This window comes from Podarcis pityusensis (assembly GCF_964106645.2).
Source record: "Podarcis pityusensis genome assembly, chromosome: 3".
In the NCBI taxonomy this organism is placed as follows: domain Eukaryota; kingdom Metazoa; phylum Chordata; class Lepidosauria; order Squamata; family Lacertidae; genus Podarcis; species Podarcis pityusensis.
The window spans coordinates 97,870,830-97,894,941 of NC_138026.1; the positions used below are offsets into that span (position 1 = coordinate 97,870,830).

A 24,112-nucleotide genomic window follows, 5' to 3' on the forward strand; every position below is an offset into this window, starting at 1 on the left:
TCGAACACAGTAGTGCCTGGTGCCCATGTTGACCAATAGGGCAGAAGGCAAGGAGAAAAACAGTAGGGGGAGCCAGGTTACAACAACAGGCAGAGCCAACTAATTCCATTGTCACCGTCCTCTTCCTTGCTGAATTTTGCAAGAGCAATACTAAGACTTAAGGAGTAGGAAGCTGACAGGTGCCGTACATAGGAAGTCAGGTAAGTGGGGTTTGCCTCCACCGATGTAACTATGTGGGTCCCAAGCTCAAGGAATGGAGGATGCCTTGTTTGTTAAAGTCACTTGAACATAAAGAACACCTCACATCCAGCAACTGGGCCTCTCTTAAGAGCTGATGCAAGACGATTGCAAGGTCTTTATGTATTCATCTTGTGATCATTCAGTGACACACAGAGGCAGACTGAAACATTCTACAGCCAGATGGAGCCAAATAAAAACATTTCACAGCCCATGTATGCAGTACTGAGCACTGCATTTCCAAATGATTAAAAAGGCAAGATCTGATGGCCTCTCCCCATGAGGTGTTCACATATCAAAGGCTCCCCCTTTTCTTTGTCAACAATTCTGCCTTTTAAACAGGGTGACAGCTAAGCGCAAAACAAAATCAGCGCTATCACACAACTTAAATGTCAGGAGCTGCCTTATATCAAAGAAGAATAAGAACTGTAGAGTTGGAAGGGACACTATGGGTCACCTAGGCCCCCCCCCCGAAATGCATATATTTAGCATTTAAATAATGAGTGTTTTATCCTGAATTTCAAAGGACAAGTCATTGGTCCATTTAGTTCAGTATTATCTACTCTTCCTCGACAAGTGGAGGTCTTTGCTACCCCCACCCCAAGACCTACAACCAGAGATATTTTCTTTTAATCCGAGGGCACTTCCACATAGCAGTTTATTGTAGACGAGATCCTGCACACAAGCTTTGTGCAACAGCCACATAACGTCCTACTCATACAAAATGTCAGTGTATGTTATTTTCTCAATTAATCCAGATTTTCCTTTCCTTCAGAAAATACGATGAGTTTTAAAAAAAACCACACAGAAACAGTAAATGTAGTTTAAAATAGGGCTGCTGGATATAGGGATATAGGACGGCATTTTGACGAGAATGCCATCACGTGGACTCTGTGGAAAATTTGTGTGCATTAGCAGCATCAAGTTCGCAATAAAGGCTACATGCACAGCATTCACTTAATGTACAATAATTATAGCCCATTGCCCACCCCAAGAATTATGGGAAGTGTAGTTTTCCCCCACACTTTCCAGCACCCAGAACAAACTACCATTCCCAGAATTCTTTGTGGGTGCTTTAAATTGCTAGCCTGGGCTCCTTCAGGAAAGTGAAATACAGATTCAATAAATACAATTTAAGTATATGATGTGTACACAATCCAAGCTACCCAGAGATACTAGAGATTGACTCTGAGACCTTTAACATATGAGGGATCTGCTCTACTGTATCACTGAGCAAAGGCCACCTGCCAGGGCCGGCCCACCCATGAGGCAAGGTGAGGCAACTGCCTCAGGCAGCAGGATCCACAAGGGCAGCAGATCCTGAGGTAGATCTTTATTCCCCGTCTTGTTCCTGAGGTAGATCTTCACTCACTCCTTCTTCCCTGAGAAGGAGGGGGTGCCATTTTGTAATTCGCCTCAGGGGCCAAAATGTCTTGAGCAGGCCCTGCCACCCACACCCAATATTTCATGTGGTTCTTCTCTGCATGTTGATCCTTGCTGTGCAACCCTCCGCTGTTCATAGCTTTATTCTAAGCAGCAGGAGAGATTCCAAAAGCTTCCGAGTTCTTTCAACCTGTGCCAATTTGCCCACGCATTGCATAAAAGAAGGGTATTCCTGCCGAGTTCCTTCAGAGGCCCGCCCACTTAAAAAAATGATTGCTGCACACACACAGGCATTCGTAGGCAAAATAAACACAAGCTATTGCACACCTCCCTGCTTTCTCAGGATTTGTGTTTTAGAACTACCATCAGATAATCCAAGGCTATGGGGCACCCTCTACCTTTAAGGCACATTCAAAACACATTCTTCCCTCAGAGAATTCTGGGCACTGTAGTTTACCCAGCACAGTTACAATTACCAGCAACCCTTAACAAACTACATTGCCCAGAGTTCTTTGAGGCAGTGTGTAGACAGCCTTATATATTAATAGCAGACTCCTTCTTCAAGTGTGAAATCTTATAGAAACCAAAATGGCACCACCCTCTCACATGGAGGAGGTAGCAGTAGCCTGAGGGGAACCCCAAGATTTGCGACAGAAGCACACACATTTTTTTTAGGAAGGGGGGAGGCAAACAGCCCAATGAGGACTGGGCATGCTCAGTGGCTACAGAATGTTTGCTGGCTGTTGGAGTTGAGGTGGCAGGGAATGGAATAGAGTATCCTTGAGAAGGACAAGTCTGGATGGAAAACTGAATAGGACTGTTCTGTACAGCCAGGTTTTGTTGCAATTCTTTGTTGTGTCATATTTTCCTGTTCATAGCCAGATTTCTGATTCTAATCCCTGAAACCATTTACTCTTAAAGGCTTCTGCTGAAACAAGTGACACATCAAAGAGGGAAGATCCACACCGTACATTTAAAGTACATTTACCATGCCTAGTGTCCCCACAAAGAATCCTGGGAGCTGTAGTTTGTTAAGGGTGTGGTAAGTATGGCTCTGTGAGAAGGAAACTACATTTCCCAGTATTCTTTGGGTGAAGTTGTATCCTTTAAATGTGCACTGAATATCTGTTAGAAGTATGGTGTGGGTCTTTAAAAAACTGGGTCACTTTCAGCTAACTTGGTTGACATTAAAAGATTCGCCCTCACATTAAAAATAGAACAAGGCACACTGACCTGATGCTTCACATGCCTTTCATTTCAGATATTCACAGAAACCAAAAGTCTTCATTTTATTTTTTGACTGATACATTTGCTTCCCCACACACCCTGAATATTTTCCCCATCTTGCTGATGCAGTAACCTGTTAACCATAGAAGTTAATCTCCCACAGCTTCAAAAGCAATTAAAGTCCACAAGCACCCTGAACTGAACTTGACCTTTTAAGATTTTTGGCATTGCAGTTTGGCCACATATATCTGCTGCTTTCGAAATGGCCAGCTGTTAATATGATGAAGAAAATCAATAAGGCACCAGAAACCGCTTGCAGTCACCACTTTTTGTGTGTGGTGTCCTCACAAAGCCCCAGCTTAGATGGCAAGTTGGACAGAAGTATTTGCCGTTTTTGCTCACCATCAACCTTATTCGATGCAAAAAGTGTTTCAGAAATTCACATTGATACTCAGCACTCATAATCCCTTTGTGTGGTTTCTCAGCCATCATCAACATTTCACTTTTCAGTTGTTTTGGATCAGTGGTTCCCTAACTTTTCCCACAAAGGACTGACTGAAATCTTCTGAGGGTCTTGGTGGACCACTTAATGATTTTTCTCTCTCTATCTCTGGTAGCATTTGTAATGTGCTGTGGTAAACACTGGACAGTTTTAAATTGTATTTTTATTGCTTCCATTATTTCTTATTATTAAATTTGTATACCGCACTATACCCACAGGTCTCCTACACATTGTATTGTATTGCAATTTGAGTTTCGCAGAATGAAAGCCATAGAAAATCAGTTAAAAATCAAGATGAATGTTTAATAGGATGTACTTTAGCCACTAATCCACAGACACACCACGGACCACCAGAATGAAGCTTATGGGCCACTGGTGGTCCACAGACTGCAATTTGGAAGCCTTTGCCTTGAACTACAACTCTTAGCAGCCCTAGTTGAGCAAGCTGGGGCTGGTGGGAATAGTAGTTCCAAATAGCTCAAGGGGACCAGGCTAGCAAAGGCTGCCCTATATCCTTATCACAGATAAACTCGTAAATGCTTTGAATAATCCTAGCTGCATAATTATTTAAGAGTAGCCCACTTGAATCCAATGGGACTTGCTTCTGAGTAAAAGTGCTTAGGAGGCTATAGCACAGAGAATTTATGCTGTGGGAAATAAAAGTAAGCCTAGAAACCTAGGTACACTTAACTAGGAAATACACACTTATGAGGGAGTAAGTCACATTGAACGCAGTGGAGTTCTGTTGCACTTCGAAGGGTGCACCTGTGCAAGCTTTCTTCTGAGTAAGTTAAGCTGTGGGACTTTCTCCATTTATTTGTTCATTAAATAATTTCTGTATTGCCGTATTGGGGCAGTGTACATGAAAACATAAAGCACTATTTAAAGAATAAAAATTCAGAAATTCCTTAAGGTGACTGGCTAATCAAAAATAAAAATTTAGCAGCTGCAAAGGCTCTTGTTGGCACACAAAAAAAGTCTTCAAGAGATGCATGAAAGTCAAAAGTGAGGGTGGGTGCCTGTCAAATCTCTACCAAGAGAGTATTCCACAGCACAAGACCAGCGAAGCTAAATGCCCGACTTCTAGCCGAGGCTGGTCAATCCTCCAACACCGGGGGCTTCCAAATTAAGCAGAAGTAGGACTGGGCTTCATGGTGCCAATGCTACAGACCTCCTTTGGGAGTAAACTCCATATAACTTGCTGAGACTTACTTCCAAGTAAACATGCACAGGCTGCAGGACGTCCTGCATTCACCCAGCTTCATGCAAATAAACCACAAAAATGTTAACGTTCTGCCTCTATCTGCATGAAGACTACTTCATCTGGAACCAGCCATATTCATCTACACTTAAAGGAAAGGTAGCCGTATTGGCTTATAAGGGAAAAAATCTGTATTAGGACCATTTATTACATTACGCCAATCAAAAATGTCACAAAACACTGTGGAAACTTTTAAGTTCTCCAGAACTCCTCATCAGGCTAGATGGCAGAACCATCCCTGCTTTGCTTAATCTAGCCCAGTGAAGAGTTCTGGAGAACTCGAAAGCTTGCACATTATTTTTTGGCATTTTGTTTGGCCTAATAAAGATAGTTCCCTCCTATGGATTCTGGAATTAGCAGTTCCACTAAACAAACGTTTAACACTCCAAAGTCCCAAACATACTGAAGTTTTGAAACAGTCCTATCGATCCCTGCAAGCCTGATCTGCATAAAACCGCCTGCATTCCTATTTTTACAGGTTCCTCTGATAACTCAACGCCGGCGAGTAAAAAACAAATCTGACAGATCGAGCAGGAAGCATCCTATACGGAGCGCTCTCGCTACCACGCCGTGCGCCACCGACTGGCGGCTGGAGGCATTGCCACATCGTAAAAAAAGTTAAGCTTTCGAATCTTTTCCGCCAACTCTCGCCATCCCACAACTTACCGTAAGTGATCATCATTTGATTATTATCACTTATAAGTTGCTGTTTTTCTCCCGAAAGTGTTCTGGGAAATTAAAAAGCTGGCGATGACCTGGAAAAAACCGCCGCAAAAACCTCTCCACGCGTAGTTTTTACGCAGTTGGAAATATACGATCTTGGGATTAAACAGAACTGCCCCCCCCCCCCTTTTCCCTTGCCGTTTCTTTCCGTCAAAAGAAACAAACAGCAGCAGCATCAATGAAAACCACTGTGCGGTCGCCCAAACTTTTAAGATTGGAGCGCCCGAGGAGGAAACAGGCAAGTTTCTGTTGCTAACGCGAAAGAGAGCGCTCGAGAGAGATCGGTCAAACACTTTGTTCGGATGAATGAACTTTTACTTTCAGTTAGCCTCACTTTTAAAAAGAAAGAAAAAGAAACGTGAACGATTTCACTTCTGACTCCCTCACCTCACTAACTCCACGGAAGAAGAAGAAATCTCACCTACTCAACACTCGATTTGACTGAAAAAGTTCCGAGACCTGAAACGGGACGGATACGCACGTACCGAAAGACGCGCGTTCCCCTCGAGCCTATTTCCCTACCACAGACCAACCCCCTCCCAAAAAAACCGCCACAGTGAAGACAACACCTGAGTGAGCGGGTGAGAGATCCCAGATCTCCTCGTCCCGGTTTCTCTCCGCGATTGCCTTCCCCTTCCTCCGGTGTCTCGCTCCCTTACCTGTTCCTCACCTTTCCTCCTTCGAGTCGTCTTTTCCTTCCCAGTTTCGAAGAGTCGGAGGGTGGAAGAGAAGAGAGGGAAGACTCTCAGGTGAGAGTTTAAGGAATAAAATAAAAATCTCGGGCGGGGTGCGTGGAGTGGGGTTGTCCTTCGAGGCGGGACGGGTGGCGCTGGACAGCAGGAGCGGTAGTAGTAGTAGTGGCAGCCGCGGCTCCTTCGCTCCAAGCGCCTCTCCGCGTCTCTGGCTCCCCGCGAGGTTGCATCACCCCCTTTATATAGCCCGGCGGGCAGCGCTGGTATTTACTCTGGCCGCCGCTCGCGCGCTGATGTCATGCTATTAATAGATTCTTCAGCAAGATCTGGAGGAGGCAGGGGGCGGGGCCCAGGCTGGCGAGGGGGCGGGGCTCTCCGGTGATGCAAGGACTCCCCCCCACACACACACACCAGGAGGGAGGAGGAGGAGGAGGAGGCGGGGCGCGGGGCGACGCTTTCCCGGGCGCGTTCCTTAAGAGGCAGGCGGAGCGCGCGCCTTGCCCGGGCGGCGAGCCAGGTGGGAACACCCTTCGCGGCGGCAGCGGCGGCATGATCCCTCCATGAGCCAATGGTGCCCAAGCCAGCGCATGACTCCAGATCGCTGGCATCCCGCAGCAAAGCGGGGCCGGGCAAAGGAGAGGCGATTAGGAAGGAGGGACAGGAGGGTGCGATGGGGGGGCGTGTTTTTTTGTTTTCCCCACTTTCCTGTTTAGGGAAGTTTTTAAAATTTAACGCTGTACTGTTTTTAACACTTGATTGGGAGCCGCCCAGAGTGGCTGGGGAAACTCAGCCAGATGGGCGGGGTATAAATAATAAATTATTATTATTATCATCATTATTATTCCCTTCTCTTTCTAATGAGGATCTGATTGGAACTTTGCGGATGATGCCTTGCCATTTTGTGTAGCTAAAGGAGTTAAAGGACGGGGGGGGGATCTGTCCCCTCCTTTGAGATTTGTGTCTAGACTGTGTGTGGTTTTTTTGTGTGGGATCGGGTGTATCCGCGCCTACCTCGCGAGATCCGCCGACAACGTCCCCAATCCCCCATTTCTTTGATTTTTCGGTTTTCTTTCTTTAATGACCAGCCGCGTGTGTCCCGTCGCGTCCCAATCCCCCGATTTCGCGCCCGCGCAATATATCTCTCGGGAGAGCGTGAAAACCTTAAATCCAGAATCCCCAGGGATCGTTGAAAACTTTTGGGCGACCCGGCCACTCTCAAAAAAGAGCGTTCCTCTCCCTCTCTCAAATGGACCGAAACCGCACGAGAAAAGACAGCCGAGAAATTGGGGTCAGTGGGATAACTGAATCGAACATACCACATATACATAAATCCCGTCTGCCCGCTTTACGGCAAAAAAAAGACTCTAAAGTCATCGAAGAACATCTCTCCTTCCCCGCCGCCCCCGCACACACACTATTGCCGCCCTAAATTTTCTACTAGAGTTGTTTGTGCTTATCTTAGCATATTGTAGACACCCGTCATTCCCCCTCATTTTATTTTATTTTTTAAATGGTAATGTTCTGATCCTATCTTATTTGCGATTCCACTTTGGAAGGTTCTGTCGCGATCAACTGGATTTCTGTTCCGAATCCAAATAAACTTGCCTTTGGGGAATGCGGTGAAGGATAATTCACGCAGCCTGATCCTATCATTCGCGCCGAAGAAGTTCTAAGCGTGTGTGCTCAGGATTCATTGGAATCCTAGGATCCCGAGGGTTATCTATTCCAACAAACTGCAGTGCAGGAAGGTCAATTATTTTGCAAAGAGGAAACCATTTTTCCACGCTTGTGATGGGAGAAGAATAATAAAATAAAAGTTCCTCCTCGAACTCCGCTCCTCTGGGACTGTTTCAAATGACGCTTTGCTATTCTTTGAGCTGGGGGGGGTGGTCTCTCGACTCGGGGCAGATTCGTCTGAATGCAGGCGATGTGGTGATCCCCCCCCCATCGCAAATAGCTCCCCACCCGAATTTCAAGGCAAAGGGCGATGCAATCGAGGGCGAAGGAAGAAGGGCTGCTTTTGCATCCTCCTTCCGTCAAGGTTTCTTGCGTGTCCCCCACGCTTCTCCGTGCATAAGGAGAATAAAAAGGATGTAGGCTGCCGGGAGGCGCCTGCTTTGACGCATTTCCGTCAGAATGCAAAAGAAAAAAGGCGCGCGCACGTGCAGACGTCTAACGTGACTTGTGCCAAATGAAATAAACCCACGATGTCCACTCCGGAAAGGACTGTGGGCGCTGCGTGGCTGAGTATTGCGAGGCAGACATGCGCCAGTCTCTAGGCACTGACTGGCAAGCCTGATCTGTTGACTTCAGCGCAACTTCCGAGTAAGCCTGCTTAGGATCTCTCGAAACAGAAGATGATGGCTATTTTCTACTTATGAGAGGTTGGAAAACTCATGTTAGACGGAGCACACATATATTCCCAACTTTAGGAGCATAACACTCTGCCCCTTAAAACTTAATGTAAAATGCTTCAAGCAGATGAAATCAGTGACACTTAAACTAACCTTACTCCCATGGAATTCACGGGCCTTCTCTAAGCATGGCTAAATCTGGACCCAACTCACCATGTCCAAGTAAATTCTATATCTAGTAGATTTCTGCATTGCAGGGATTGGAAAATCAATTATTTGATTTTATGAGAATCCCCTGGGGTTTGCTTGCTTATATAGATTTTTGCACCTGACCCAGAGAGCACTTGGGGACTGAGAACCTTTGTAAGGAGAATTTGAAATCTGCATGACTTAAAATCTACATGGAATTTAAAACAGTAAACACTCCACTAGCAACATTTACAGGTGCATACACAGAAAGCGAGACTCAAAGGAGCCTGTAGTATCACATATATGGGGTAGAAAACCCTACTGAAATCTCAGAGATGCCTTGACAACTGATTCTAGAACTGTCTGGCGTGGCTGTGCCACATACAGCTTAATCCTCAAATCTAAGGCCATTTTTACAAATAGCACTTAAATTAGTTTTGCATTTTCCGTATTTTATTTTTAAAATATGCTGTGGAATGCATATTAGCTAGAACTGAAGGGGGCAAGGGAGGAAAATAAGCACCAGAATTTTATTTATTTACATGAGCTGCTAGTGTTTTTTTAGCTTTATGGCTGGTTACAGCTCCCATAAATCTAATAAGAGGGTTTGAGAACTTTGGTTTTATTTTTTACATGAACAACTTTTACTTTGGACCAGTTATGCCTATTAAGAAGCTTAAAAGTGGCTTGGAATAACTGCTTGTTGCAAAGTTCCTCCTAGAAAATAAATAGTAAACAGGAAAGATGGCATATTTTATGTGTCAAATTTTGTATTGACATCAGACAACTAGAACTTTCTTTGTCAGGCAGGTAAGACAGAAACATATTTTTTTGTTGTTGTTGCACTTCTCACACTTTTAGTATATTAACCAGCAGGGGTTTTAGCTACTATCAGAAGTGTTTTTTTAAAAAATTAGAAGGTCGGTGGTTCGAATCCCCGCTTCGGGGTGAGCTCCCGTTGCTCGGTCCCTGCTCCTGCCCACCTGCAGTTCAAAAGCACGTCAAAGTGTAAGTAGATAAATAGGTACCGTTCCAGCAGGAAGGTAAACGGCGTTTCCGTGCGCTGCTCTGGTTCGCCAGAAGCGGCTTAGTCATGCTGGCCACATGACCTGGAAGCTGTACGCTGGCTCCCTCGGCCAGTAAAGTGAGATGAGCGCCGCAACCCCAGAGTCGTCTGCAACTGGACCTAATGGTGAGGGGACCCTTTAGGTTTACCTTTTGCATTAGATAAAGCTGAGAAGTTGTCTTTCAATTCTGTGTGATCTGGGGAAATAAACAATCTGCACACTCATCGATTAACAGTAAATTAGCCAATGGAAGATAACCAAGATTTGTGTGCCAGTTCTCTTTTCTAATATCCCAAATGGAACCTGAACTCCACACTTGAACAATATATTTCAGCCGTGGAAAAATACTCACAGTTTTAAGCTGGATCTAGTTGGAAGTTTCCCATTGATTTTCACAGAATTTGCATGCAAGTAATTGTGCTGCCCAAGGCTGCAGCTCTGTGCATATCTTATCTAAAACCTATTTCCTACAAACTTCTGTGAGACTTCATTTCGGAATAAACCCATTTGTGGTCAACCTGCAAAAAAGTATGATGGTGCCAGAAGCTCAGTTGCACAAAGTTTCTGTCGTTCCGCTGGAGCCAGTATGATTTAAAAAACCCTAAGCAAATATTATGTATAACAAAGATCTGCTTAAACAAAATAAACAGTAGATACAGTAGATACAGTAGATATTTCTCAGACCACAAACCCAAACTGCTGGAGGGAATCAAGTACGGTATATCATGGGTAGAGAGAACATAAACGGACAGCAGAACTTAGGAAGACCTCAATGCCTTCCATCTTGAAGAGCTGTTGCCAGTCAAAGTAGTAGATTCTCCATACTGGGCTAGACATCCTGAATATTGATATAAAACAGTTCTGTATGATGATATGATACTTTTTATTCCACTTCCTTCTGTTGATTAACGTATGTAAACTTTCCACCAAAGTATTACTTTCCTTGAAGAGCTCTATGTAGGAACATCCAAGCTGTTTTATAGCAGTGCCTACAGCAGAGGTTGGTTTGTGGATCACTGGTGATCCACAAGCTTCATTCAGGCGGTCTGTGGCACATCTGTTGTTTTGTGATGGAAGACAGGATATGGAACATCCATCACATTACATACTCGTATTGATTTTTAATTGCATTTTTATCGCTTTCACTTCTTGTACTGTGTTTAGCTGTGTTACAATTCGGATTCTACAGAATCCAAATTGCAATACAATATTTAAGGAACAAAATGAGCAATAAAAAGACAATTAAAAATCCATGCTGCATCTAAGCACAGCAGGCAGGCAGGGAAATCACTTAATGATTTCTACCAAGACCCCCCCAGCAGTTTTCAAGCAGTCCATGGGGAAAATAGGGAACTGCTAGTCTCTCTGGAATTCCAAGCAGGAGTCTTTTCCAGCTGGGAAATGCTAGGGGTTTTGTGTATGCAGATGGTATTCTCTTCCACTGAGCTACGGTTGTTTTACCCAAAATGAAGGTGGTTCCAAAAATATGAACAAAGGCTTTGCTTTCTGTGCTTCTCTTTTCCCCTTTGTACTGACACAGTCCCAGTATTCCAGAATGTGACCGACCACTGCAAATCTGCTGCTTCAAGGGACCTTTGAAGAAGCAGATTTATTCCATTGCCTCCCCCTGCAAATGAGTTCATTTGCTCCATACCTGTGCAATTCTTGACGCCAGCCTAATTAGGCAGACCCTAACGATCCATAAGGAGATCTGATTGCTGCAACTTCTGGACTCTTGGACTGCAGGAAATTGGCCTTTCCTGCTGTAGATTAAATGAAAAGAAAACATTTGTAACAGGTACCTACCTAGAGGTAAATAGATACGAAGCATATGAAAATGCAGCACACCAAACGTAAGAACAGCCCTGCTGCATGATGCCAGTAAAACCTGAATTTACTGTGGGAACATTTGGTTGAAGTTTACAATACTACAGTGATAGATTGGGGCAATAGAGTGTGACACTAGCAGCTATACAACAACTATCCATAGTTTCTATAAAAAAATTGGAAATACACTGCAAAAAAAAACGTGATAGAACAGAAACGTACCACGAGAACACTGACAATTTATTTTATTATTTTATTTATTAAATGAAAATTGCCATCCATTTTTCAAGTTAATTAGTAATTAACATACTGTCGGGATGTTTCACCAAAGGTTCCTAAAATTATATCAAACAAAATTATATAAAAACAAAAACTATCTAAACATATTCTTCTTTATTTTATTTTTAAAGAACACACCTCATGGTTGTTAATTTCAAAGTTGCCATGACCAATATCTATCAGCCATCAAATGTCTGGGTAATTTGGAATGTCTCTAAATTTCTCCTGAAAATCAGTAGTGTGGGAGACAGATCTCACCAGGTGGGCATTCGATAGATGGGGATCCACCAAGAAAGTCAACACCAAGCAGACAACAGCCGCGTGTGGGACCACTAATAGGGTCTCTCTTCTAATCACAGGGCCCAGTATAGTTTATTCTGGGGAGCTGCATTCCATGCATCAGTTTGCACTATAAATGTATAACCATAGAATGCTGTTCTAGGGATTCTGCTGTGGTTCTCATTGTATTGTTCTGTTTTCTTCCATTTCCCCTTTTTGATTTTGTGCTTTGTGTTTTCGAAGCTTCTTAAATCGCCCAGAGACTTTTCATGTGGCAAGCCATGAATAAATTGAATAAAAAATAACAATTACAACACCCAAATGATCAGCAGCTACATTGCTACGAAATGCCACCGTTTAATCATACGGGTAAACCTCATGACATCCTCTCTCCTTTAAATATTGTTGCCTAAATGAGTAACAAGAAAACAGAAGCTGAAATTGAAACAGATGTGTTGAGCACAAACAATCTAGTTCCTCCCCTTAAGATTAGAATTAGCCCATAAATGAAAACTGGGTTTAGAACTAACCCAGAAGTAATATTTCTAGTCAACTTCTTGGAGTGGCTATGGGTCTTAAAACTAACATGCCTATCAAGGTAAATGGATAATGGATTTGAACAATAGTCTCTCAGATGGGCTCTGGAGTTGCCAAAAAGTATAGTTTTGCTTGATGAGAGTCAGCACCATTGGCGTATTATTCTGTAAAGGCTTCAATAAAATACATTTAATCAGTTCTGGGACAATTGCTGGTGGTACAGGAAACAAAGGTACGACCTTCCCCTTGTTGAAATAAAAAAAATCCTTCCAGTAGCACCTTTTTTTTTTTTTTTTTTTTTTTACTATGGCAGACCAACACGGCTACCTATCTGTAACTTCCCCTTGTTGATTACAGGGAAATGTTCAAAAATGTCAAAATACTGGAAATTATGATTGGATCATTGATAGGATGATCCAATATAGGATCCCACTAGAATATCCTAGTTTTATTTAGGTTTTTTGAGAAAAGATGTGGTAGAACCAGAAGACCTAGAAATTATTGTTGTGTTTTTATAGCTACAGAAACAGCAGTTGCACAGAAGTGGGGAGAACTATCCAGAGAGCTAGATGTGTTAGTCTTCTGTAGCAAAAACAAAGAGTTTTCAGGATTCTTAAATACTTAGGCTGCAATCCTAACCATGTCTATTCAACAGTGGGTCCTGTTGAATTCAGTGTGGCTTAATCCCAGATTACGGGTTTGGATTGCAGCCTATCACATTTATTTTGGCATAAACTGTTGTGCCCCATCAGAAGTGGAATCTAGTCTGTGCAAGTTTATGTCGTAATAAATGTGTATATAAGGTGGCATAAGACTGTTGGTTTGTGGCAAAAAGAATCCACCATCTACAGTGAAATAGTTGCATGGGGTCTGGTAGATACAACTTTGACTTCCATAATACATAGCAAAGAAGGAAGACTAATTAGCCATTGTTTTCAAGGAAACAGGTTTTATTTGTGGTGCATGGGAACAGCAAAGTACAAGATAATGTCCAGGCACATGCCTTTGTTGAAACCGTAATGATTTATTCGTAACCACAATTATTTCCCAAAATACTGTTGTAAGATTTATCTATAATTTATACAATAATGTGATTTTTTTCCTTTAAAAAATGTCAATTGTTTTAAGATAAGGCCATTGTGACATATTCAGGAATGCAGTTCCTGTAGACAATAGAAGCTGGGGTTGTTCTTGAAATGTTGAAACCACTTTCGCATGAAGCACTCAGACAGATTTGTGGAGGATGAAGCTATCAGTGCCTACTAGCTACAATAGCTATGTTCTACCGCCACTGTTGGTGTACTCCTGAATACTAGCTACTGGGAATCACATGTGGGGCAAGTGCCGTTGCACCCAAGTCTTGCTTATGGACCTCCCATAGGTTGGCCACTGGAGAATGCTGGACCTTTGGTTTGATCCAGCACACATTTTCTTATGTTCTTAATCTAGTTGTTGAGATTGGGAGACTTTGGCCAAGTACTGCTGTTGAACGCTCTCCATTGATTTCACTGGGGTTCTACTGTATCCTTTGACCTTCACCTTTCATTCACATATGCCCCTGCCTTATATTGAGTACAGCCCAGTATTCTCTGCTTTGGTAACAACTTCCCATAACCTCAAGCGGAGACCTGGGACTCAGCTAGATTGGTTTTATATGTGTTGAAAGAAAGAAAAAGTGTTTTATATGTGTTGCATATGTGATATACCACTCTGTACGAGACTCCTGACTGCTTCGCTCACAAGGGTCATAGGAACGTGCAAGCCCACTCACCACAACAAGGTGATGATCCAGTGAGTGAGCTATTGTACTACCAACCTTACTGTATGCTTGTGAAACACGGACCACTTATAAATGCCATCTCCAACTCCTCAAAAGATTCCATCAACAGTGTCTCCGAAAAAATTTACATATCACTTGGGAAGACAGGCGAACTAATGCCACTGTACTGAAAGAATCAAAGATCACCAGTGTCAAAGCAACAATTCTTCAACATTAACTTTGTTAGACTGGTCATGTTGTTCGGATGCCTAATTATCGTCTTCCAAAGCAACTACTCTATTCCAAACTTTAAAATGGGAAGCGTTTTGCTGGTGGTCAACAAAAGAGGTTTAAAGACTCTCTCAAGGCAAATCTAAAAATATGTAGTATATAACACAGACAACTGGGAAACACTGGTCTGCGAGCGCTCCAGTTGGAGAACAGTCTTTACCAAAGGTGTCATGGGCTTTGAAGACACTCAAACTCAGGACAAAAGGGAGAAATGTGCTAAGAGGAAGGCACGCTTGGCAAACCCTCACTGTGATCAACTCCCACCCGGAAACCTCCCACCCACTATGGAAAGACATGTGGATCCACAGTCACTTACGGACTCACTGTTAATACCATATTTATGGAAGACAATCTTACTTGGCTACGAGTGATCACCAAAGAAGAGGAAGATAACAGTGTGACACCAAATGGCACTGTGGAGTCCCGTCTTTCCCTACTGGATTTCCTTGTATGAGTTTACAACACATCTAACTGAATCGCTTCTTTGACGTGTCTAGATCCAGCCCTGCTACCTTCAGTTCTTTTAACTGGAAATCTTCAGTCTTATTATACATGTGAAGCAGAGGCTCTCAAACTCTGGTCTGTGAGCCGCATTCAGGTAATCTATAACAAGGTTGTAGAACATTCTAGAATAGCTGTAGTTGGGCCTGTACTTGATTGCGGTTCCCTACCCACCATGGAAATCGAGGCCATTTTGAAGCAGGGCTAGATGATGAAACAAGCTAAGAAAGCCGCGGCCTCCATAATGTTCGTAATAGTGCAGTGGTTTTGAGAATTATGCCAGAGCAGAAGGGAGAAAATATTCTATTTGTATTTGTATTTAATCCAAGAGCACGTCCACTGTATTAGAAATGCAACACTATAGTTATTAAAATTAGAGTTATTTGTCTCCTGAGACAGACAGATGCCAGCAACGATTTAGGTGCTTTATTTTGTAGAACAAAGGAAGTTTATTCAGTGATTCACTGAGACCCTCAGCAATTTTCAAGCAGTCCATGGAGTGGGAACCTCTCATGTAAAGGTTATACTGTTTCACTGAGCTGTTGCTGCCTCTTCTTCTGGGATAATACAATATGGTGCAGATCCCATTAATATCTAATCACTGCTTTTAAAAAGTATGTTAGCTTTGCTCTCAGGCGCAGTGAACTTACATCTAAAGGAAGGCAGGCTAATTTGTGGCCCTCCAGATGTTGCCAAACTACACTCCCATGAACCCCACCCAGCATGGGAGTTGTAGTTCAGCAACAACTGGAGGGCCAAACTGGTTCGCCACTCTGATCTAAGGTTTGTTATTTTCAAAAGCAGTTTAAAGGTTATTGCAAAACTTAAGGACATAATGGGAAATGGGGTAGTTTGTCATTAACTAGGTACTATATAGCTCTGTGTCACAATTTATGTCCGCGTTCAATTCCTGGCATCTCGCATTAAAAGGATCAGGTAGCAGCCAATGGGAAAGAGTTAAGCCTGAGACCCTGACCTGCCAATCACAGCAGACAGTGCTGGACTGGATAGGCCAATGTGTGTTCACATTACCACCTTAGGATGCAGTGAAGCTGATGTTTCTCAGTGAATTTTCCATCTCTTTCCCCACTAGCTGCTCACATCAGCACAGGTTCATCAGGGTTAGATTCATTTATGTTTTTGTATCCTCCCCAGGTGTGTTGACAGGCCAGGGATGTCTTATTCACACTGTGGCTAGAGACGAATTAGGAGCAGCTTAAGGACTTCAATCAGTGTGAAGCTGGTTTGAGAAACAACATATCAGACGGTAGTATTTTATAAGAAAGTACGGGATATCATATGTATTTAGGATAATGTGTGTGTGTGTGAATTCAGATTAAAAATCCAGAACTGGAAATGCAATGAGTGCACAGTGAATGTGTGAACTCAGTCTTGGTATTACAAGGCACCTTCGTATGTTCAAAGTTTTGGAGTAGAGCATGACAAGCTTTGCAGAGATGGGGCACTAGGTATCATCACTGGCATCTTGGATTAAAGGATCAAGGGTTGGGGAAATTTCTCTCCTTGAGACACTACAAGCTGGGCTAGGTGGGATCAGTGTTGTGACTCAGTCAAAGGCATCTTCCTATGCACTTTGTACAAAATGTTAGCATTATAATAATCATTACCATTAATGTGTTTTCTCTGGGAATCATCGCATTTCCCCAGGTACAAGATCATTCAGTTTCAGTGCAATAACCCTGCAATAAAACCTTGCAGAATGACATTTGGATCATAGTGTATTTAATGGGAAACAAATGTGCATTTGTTTATTTTTTTCATACAAACAAAAGTGATTGAATGGGAAGTAGCTTTCATGTTTGGTCATCTTCTGTGTTACAATAAATTTCTGTCCCTGGCACACTTTCCTAAAAGCAAGCAAGGCCCATTGGACACAGTGGGATTTACTTTTATGTGTCTGGGCACGTAAGATTGTTGTTAACCAAGAAATTATTACAGAAACCTGAAATTTATATGGAAATGTTTGAACTGTTATTATCCTCTGGGTTTGTGGAAGAGGTTTTCTGGTTTTCAAGAGGAAGGCGGCAAACTGAACAGGCTTGTTCTTTCCCTGAAACTTTCCAGAGACTTTTTATCACATGGACTTTGGATATCTACATAGCAGTGGGATTAGTAAAATGGACTGCGATTACAACTTCAGAGCAGTTGTACGCTATTGGGTGATCCAGTCAACAATTGGCTAAAAAGTACTAATGCAATCAGGAGTTTCAGGGTGTGATATGTAAGAAGGTAATATTTTGAAATTCAACACATTTATCTGGGAGTAAACCCTGCTGAGCTGAGTGGGACTTTCTTCTGAGTAGGCATGCATAGGATTGCACTATAAGGGAAGCAAACTGTTTTGTTTTGTTTTTAAAAAAGAAACATTATGAATGAACATAAAAGATGCTATCCTTAAGTATGTGGAGAAAAAAATATTAATGGGCTTGTGAAAGAGGTAGAGTCATATATTTGTGTAACGCAGATTATACTGATATTAATTATACCTGCTAAAGAGATCCAACAAAGAAGCCTATCCAGGAAATAAATAGCATTTAACCTGTTGGGAAATGTAAATGCTAAGCACAGCTTTAAATGATGAATCAAATTGCAAATGCAGATTGAGGACACTTTTTGGGTGGGGAACGTTTAAGGCTAGTTTGATTCTGGTATGTTATTATAACAGGATGTGAAACAAAATACTAAAAATCACTTTTGCTTCTGGGAATGACTACCGCTTATGAAATTGTGAGTTATCATCTACATCAGGCATGGCCAAACATGGCCCTCCAGCTGTTTTGGGACTACAACTCCCATCATCCCTAGCTAACAGGACCAGTGGTCAGGGATGATGGGAACTGTAGTCCCAAAACAGCTGGAGGGCCAAGTTTGGCCATGCCTGCTCTACATTGATCAGGATCTCAGAAAATCTGCTATATTTTGGTAATATGCAGATTTATTTGAAAAACTAGTTGAAAAATTAATTGGTTTAATGGAAGGTGATCAGTTCAGGCAGTTGACAGCCCTAATAAATATGCATAAGTATCTTGTATATGTATAAATATACATCAGTTTGACATCTCTGCCATAGATGCTTTCGATAAAGGGTATTCCTGTCCTAGGAGAGGGTCAACTTGCCCAGTTTGCAGGATGCAAAAAGATTCTGCAGGACAGTTCTAGTTAGCTCTTGGAGAATTCAAAGATAACACTGGTCAACAACAAATTTGTTGCCTGCGTTTTTTCAGTTGATTTAGGACGAATCTGATGCGCTGAATCCAAAAATCACATTGGTTTTGCGCAATCTGGTCAAGTTTTTGAGCTATGGCCACATGTCTTTTTTTATGTTTTTGTTCACATGTACGCTTATGCGGAGCATTTTAGAAGAAGTTGGTGGGGGTAAAATGCCATGTTGAATAATTGTTTTGATTGGAAATGATTATTTTAATGACAAGAAGTATTCAGGTCCAATAGTTCTGGGTGATTATGTCGAAAAGGGATCAATTTGAAGTGATAAAACCTCGAAATCTTCCATAAATTGGTGCAGCAAAGCATAAAGTTGGGGGATCAAAACTAAGTTAATGGGGCAGCCGCCCCACGAAGTATCCTTATCTTCAATCAGCACGTCGTCCTGTAGCTCATTGTGATGAAATTCCAGTGCCTATCTTCGGAGAACTTCCTGACATTAGTGACGAAGATGCCTCCAGTGTTGAAGGACATGAAGAAGAAGTGATGGTTCTTGAAGATGATGCTCCACATCCATTTTCCCAAAAGGAGTTGAATGATCTAGTTCGTGACCTCAGCTTGTCAAAGGACTCTGCCGAACTGTTGGCATCCAGATTGAAGGGGAAAAAAACTCCTCTCTGACAGTGCTCGCATCAGTTTCTTCCGCAACAGGCATCAAGAGTACCTCCGTTTTTTCTCGGAAGAGAAGGACTTGGTGTACCGTGCAGATATTGCGCAGCTTCTGCTCAAGCTTGGAGTGCCACAGTACGAACCCAAAGACCGGAGACTGTTCATTGACAGCAGCAAGCGATCACTGAAATGTGTTCTGCTACACAACGGCAACCAGTTTGCCTCTATACCCCTGGCTCACTCGACTACACTGAAGGAGAACTATGAAGCGGTGAAGTATGTGCTGAAGCAAATTGGTTCTGATCAGCATAAGTGGTTTATTTGTGTTGATCTGAAGATGGTGAACTTTTTGTTGGGACAACAGTCTGGCTTCACCAAGTACCCATGTTTTCTGTGCATGTGGGATAGTAGGGACCGTGCTCAGCATTACACGAAGAAGGACTGGCCTGTGTGGGAGGAACTGGTGCCTTGCAAAAAAAGGAACGTCATCAATGACCCTCTGGTGGACAGAGACAGAATACTCTTCCCACTGCTGCACATCAAGCTCGGCTTAATCAAGCAGTTTACCAAGGCTCTGGACAAGGATGGTGACTGCTTCACTTACTTGTGCCAGGCTTTTCCAGGATTGACCATGGAGAAGTTGAAAGCTGGCATCTTTGACAGTCCTCAGATCCGTCAGCTCATCAGAGATCCAGAGTTCGGAAACTCAATGAATGAAGTGGAACTGGAAGTGTGGAAGGCATTTGTTCTGGTAGTGAAGAACTTTCTTGGCAACAATAAGGCCAGAAACTATGCAGAACTTGTCAACAACATGCTGACTGCTTTCAGAAACCTGGGCTGCTATATGAGCATCAAGATGCACTACCTATTTTCACATATGGGCCGGTTTCCTGAGAACCTGGGTTCAATGAGTGACGAGCAGGGGGAGAAATCCCCCTGAGTGACAAGCAGGGGGAGAGCAGGGAAATCAGGACATGAAAGAGATGGAGACCAGGTATCAGGGTCGCTGGGACGCAGTCATGATGGCTGACTACTGTTGGACTCTGAAGAGAGACCTCCCTGCTGCTGAGCATTCCAGGAGTTCCAAGAAACGGAAGTTCAATCCCTGAAGTTTGAAAAATGGTGAAGCAACATGCAATTTACGTGTACTTACCTTTATCAATGCCCACCACTCAGTTTACAGTAAACCGGACCTGATGGAGAGAAACGGATGCCATTTCCTGATTCAGCAGTGCAAAAATACCCTAAATCAGTTGTAGAAATCTAGACAACATTCAAAAAGTAAAAAATTGTTGCCCAGTGTAATTTGCTAAAGAAGAGCAGGTTTTAAGAGCATTTGTTACGATTATTTTCTTTCACCATATCCTTTATAAATAACTATAGCAATATTATCAACACAGTGGGGGTGTCTTTCAATAGTGGTTACGTGATAATCTGACACAGAACATAAAAGATGGCAGGAAATTGAGGAACAAGAGTGTCCTGAAATTTCACTTAGCTAAGACTCTTGCCTTTTCCTCCAGTTTCAAAGGCTGGGAGAGGGAAATGGACTGCCTTAACTTTCAGTTTCCTGGGTGTTTTATAGCTTTGCCATGAACATGTCCAGATAGGAATGAAAGAAGTGTGTGTGGAAAATAAAGCAAACACGAGTTGGGTTCTACATCTGAAGATCAAAGATTGAATTGCAAGCTCTTTTCTCCTCTCCCCCCCCCCCGTGTTTTCTACACAGCCCTTTTTTGAGGGGCGTGGGTAGGGCTATTCCTTCATGTAAATAAATGTGACTTCCATCCAAAAAATACAACAGAGCTAAACGCTTAAGAATGAGGTAATAACACAGATTATCCCCCCCCCATTAGATTATTAAACAGTTCCTTTTGCTTGTGATGAGACACATATAGAGAGAGGTAGAAAGAAGGGAATGTGTCGGCAGTCGCCACATGACATGTTGGCCTGCATGGCATCACAGCTTCTACAGTTTAATCGGGGAGTAGGAGACATTTGACAGCGGACACAACGTAATAAATTTAAACACGAGAATTCATCAAGGGCAATTCATTGTCATGTTTCAAAGATCTTTTCTCAGTTAATTATGTTAATGACTGGGGGGGATCATCCACCACAAGGGACGCTACTTTTGTGCATATCTATAAATCCTCAACTGCCCTAGAGCTTCTGTGCCATGGGTTGGGCCGGCCTTCTCATCAGGCAGAGTGAGGCATCTGCCTCAGGTAGAGCATGTTGAGGATGGGGATGGAGACTTGATAGTCATCCTCCTGAGTGACCCCACCCATTCCCTTCTGTCGGAGGACCGCCATGTGGTCTGCTCTGAGCACCCCATGGGAGGACATTGTCCCATTACCAACCTTAAAGCAACCTGGTCCACTTCAATACGCTGAATTTTTTGTGTGAGGGAAGGGATTTTGTCCTTCCGCAAGCGCAACATCTTGTGTCATCCCTACAGGAGCCTTGCGCTGGTCAGCCTGGAGACATCTCTTGCTTCATTAACAGCCTTGAAACCATGGGGGTGCCTCCAAAGAGCAAAAGCTGGGGATGATTTTAATCAGGGAAATTGTGTTGGAAACGGGATAAGCTGAACCTCCTTCTCATAGCACCATGATCTTAACTAGGGATGGGGGGAGAAATTCAGTTTGGTTTGCATTTAAAGGCAAATATTAAATCTAAACTTTCCGAACCAACCTGAGAACCAAACCACAACCTGCCATCCTTCGAAGCTTGCACTTCCCCGAATTTTGTGACGTTTTCCTTGTCTCATGCAAATGTCTGAATGACAGAAGCAGCGCTCTTGTTTCTTTTAAAAGTTCTCTGCCAGGGTCTAAAGAAGCTGGTTCTTTGTTTTCAAGGGCGTTTAAGGCTGCTGTTACTCAGACAGTTGTCTCCCCCCTTGCTTCGAAAATGGGCTTTGAAATTGAAAGGAATTTTGAAAGCAGTTTGTGTTGTGATCATGGCATTGAGGGGGAGCATCCTTTGTTTAAGAGAAAATAGTATTAAAACCCCACTTGGCACAAACGAATTCTCCTTTTGACTCTACTAGCAGCGCAATCCTACGCATGTTTTACTACAAAGTCAGCTCCACTATGTACAATAGGGCTTGCTCCCTCCTGGGGGTGCATTTAGGGTTGCAGTATTAATCCCCATCACTTTGACCCATATATTTTAAAAGGCAGCCCTCCTGCTTACTGCCGTCTTTTATATATTTCTCAGCTGCTGTCATCATCATCATTATTCATTATGAATAATAGTGATTTTTCTAGCACCTGTAATTTGCAGGGAGCCTTTCGACCTTTCTTATCTTCGGCTTGGTTTAATTGTAGCTGTGCATTATTGTATGTGGTGTTTTTGCTTCGTGTGGGAGCAATTAAACCAAAATGAACAAGGTAAAGAAATGCCATAAAATTATTTGCAAATTAAAAGCATGACAAATGTTTTCCAGTTTATGATAGCATAATAAGCAGAATGGTCACCAAGCACTGGTACGTATTTGAAAGATGATATCCAGTCTTGCTTCTTTTAGTTTAAACCAAGGAACCAGGCAGAGGGTCTTCTAGGTAGTGGCGCCCGCCCTGTGGAATGCCCTCCCACCAGTTGTCAAAGAAATAAACAACTATCTGACTTTTAGAAGACATCTGAAGACAGCCCTGTTTAGGGAAGTTTTTAATGTTTGATCTTAATATCCTGTTGGAAGCCACCCAGAGTGGCTGGGGAAACCCAGCCAAATGGGTGGGGTATAAATAATATACAGTGGTGCCTCGCAAGACGAAAATAATCCGTTCCGCGAGTCTCTTCGTCTAGCGGTTTTTTCGTCTTGCGAAGCAACCCTATTAGCGGATTAGCGGATTAGCGCTATTAGCGGTTTAGCGGCTATTAAAGGCTTAGCGGCTTAGCGGCTAAAAGGCTATTAGCGGCTTAGAAAAAGGGGGGGGAAGCGAAAAAAATCGCAAGACTCGCAAGACTTTCGAGTCCCATAGGGAAATTCGTCTTGCGAAGTGCATCGAAAAACGGAAAACCCTTTCGTCTAGCGGGTTTTTCGTCTTGCGAGGCATTCGTCTTGCAGGGCACCACTGTATTACTGTATTACTACTATTATTAACACAAAGATGAAACTGGAGTAAAGGATATTAAAATGCATCTGCATATGTGCTGGCTTCAGCCTATAATTTTCCATAGCTATGCAAAGCAGGATGTGTTGTTTTCAGGAACCCACATTTTAGTACTTCCTCGAGTGCCCCAGAATTGTCTCCCATCTGAGGGCTGGAGAGCAGCGGTGGCAGCAATAAGTGGATAATTTAGGGGGATACAGCTGGCCTACTTTGCAGGCCAGTTGTGCAACAGCTGCACAAGGAAGAGTGTAAGCATGTTCTCGTAGCCTTCCCGCTTCACATGAGTGACTTTTCTCATATGTGAAACAAAATAAAAATTGCACACAAAAGCTCATACTAATAACAAACTCAATTAGTCTCTAAGGTGCTACTGGAAGGGGGGAAATTATTTTGTTTTGACTTCGGCAGACCAACACAGCTACCTACCTGTAACTGTTCTCATATGCGTGAGAGAGGGTTACAGAAGTGCTTCCTCACCCCAAGATCTTATGGATTAGGAGAGGAGAAAAATATGAGGCCCAAGGCTATAATTACTATGACTACACCAGGATTCTGGTTCTTGCCCTCTAGATTTCAATTCTGTCCATAAGTTTTGAACACAGATAGTTTTACTGTACATCAAGGCTTCCATTCTCCAGCTGCTAAACCAGCAGCTGGTGTTTACTTCGGGCAGCTGATATGTACTTGTCTCTGATACATACACACACACACTCTCTCTCTTAGTTTGCGCATTACTCATAGTTTGAAAATCACTTTTGACTCCTGTAACGTAATTATGTTAATGTCAACTGAGTCACACAGAAACAGAAAGCTCTGTATATCAAGACTTGGTGTCGGTTTCTGAATACAGTGCACTCCTGTACACAGGAGGAGGGGACAAAATTGCCGGATTGTGAAAGTCATGCTAAATTACAAGCCGCGGCTCAGAAGGAAGGTTAATTTTAATTCAGGTTCACTGCAATTACCATTTTGAAAGGAAGCTCAAGCAACTTTTTCCCATTGGAGGTAGATCGATTAAACAGCAGGGAAAGTTG

The 24,112-nt window shown here is 42.9% G+C and overlaps 1 protein-coding gene and 1 long non-coding RNA gene across 4 annotated transcripts in view; one reads left to right on the top strand and one right to left on the bottom strand.

Moving 5' to 3' along the window:
* ATF3 (activating transcription factor 3) overlaps positions 1-24,112 on the bottom strand; it is a 37,014-nt gene that overhangs the window by 8,903 nt on the left and 3,999 nt on the right. Inside the window, exon 1 of one of the 3 annotated variants that reach the window (XM_081000628.1) lies at positions 6,004-6,226. The exons of 1 other annotated variant lie outside the window; for it this stretch is intronic. The gene's annotated coding sequence lies outside the window, so the exon portion shown is untranslated. Of the gene's footprint in view, positions 1-5,992; positions 6,227-24,112 lie in introns of those variants that run through there. One more of the 3 variants, XM_081000626.1, reaches the window with a different exon arrangement.
* LOC308474410 lies at positions 4,952-17,672 on the top strand. The gene is made up of 2 exons (XR_013984706.1): positions 4,952-5,277; positions 16,264-17,672. It is a non-coding gene; the product is annotated as an uncharacterized lncRNA (long non-coding RNA).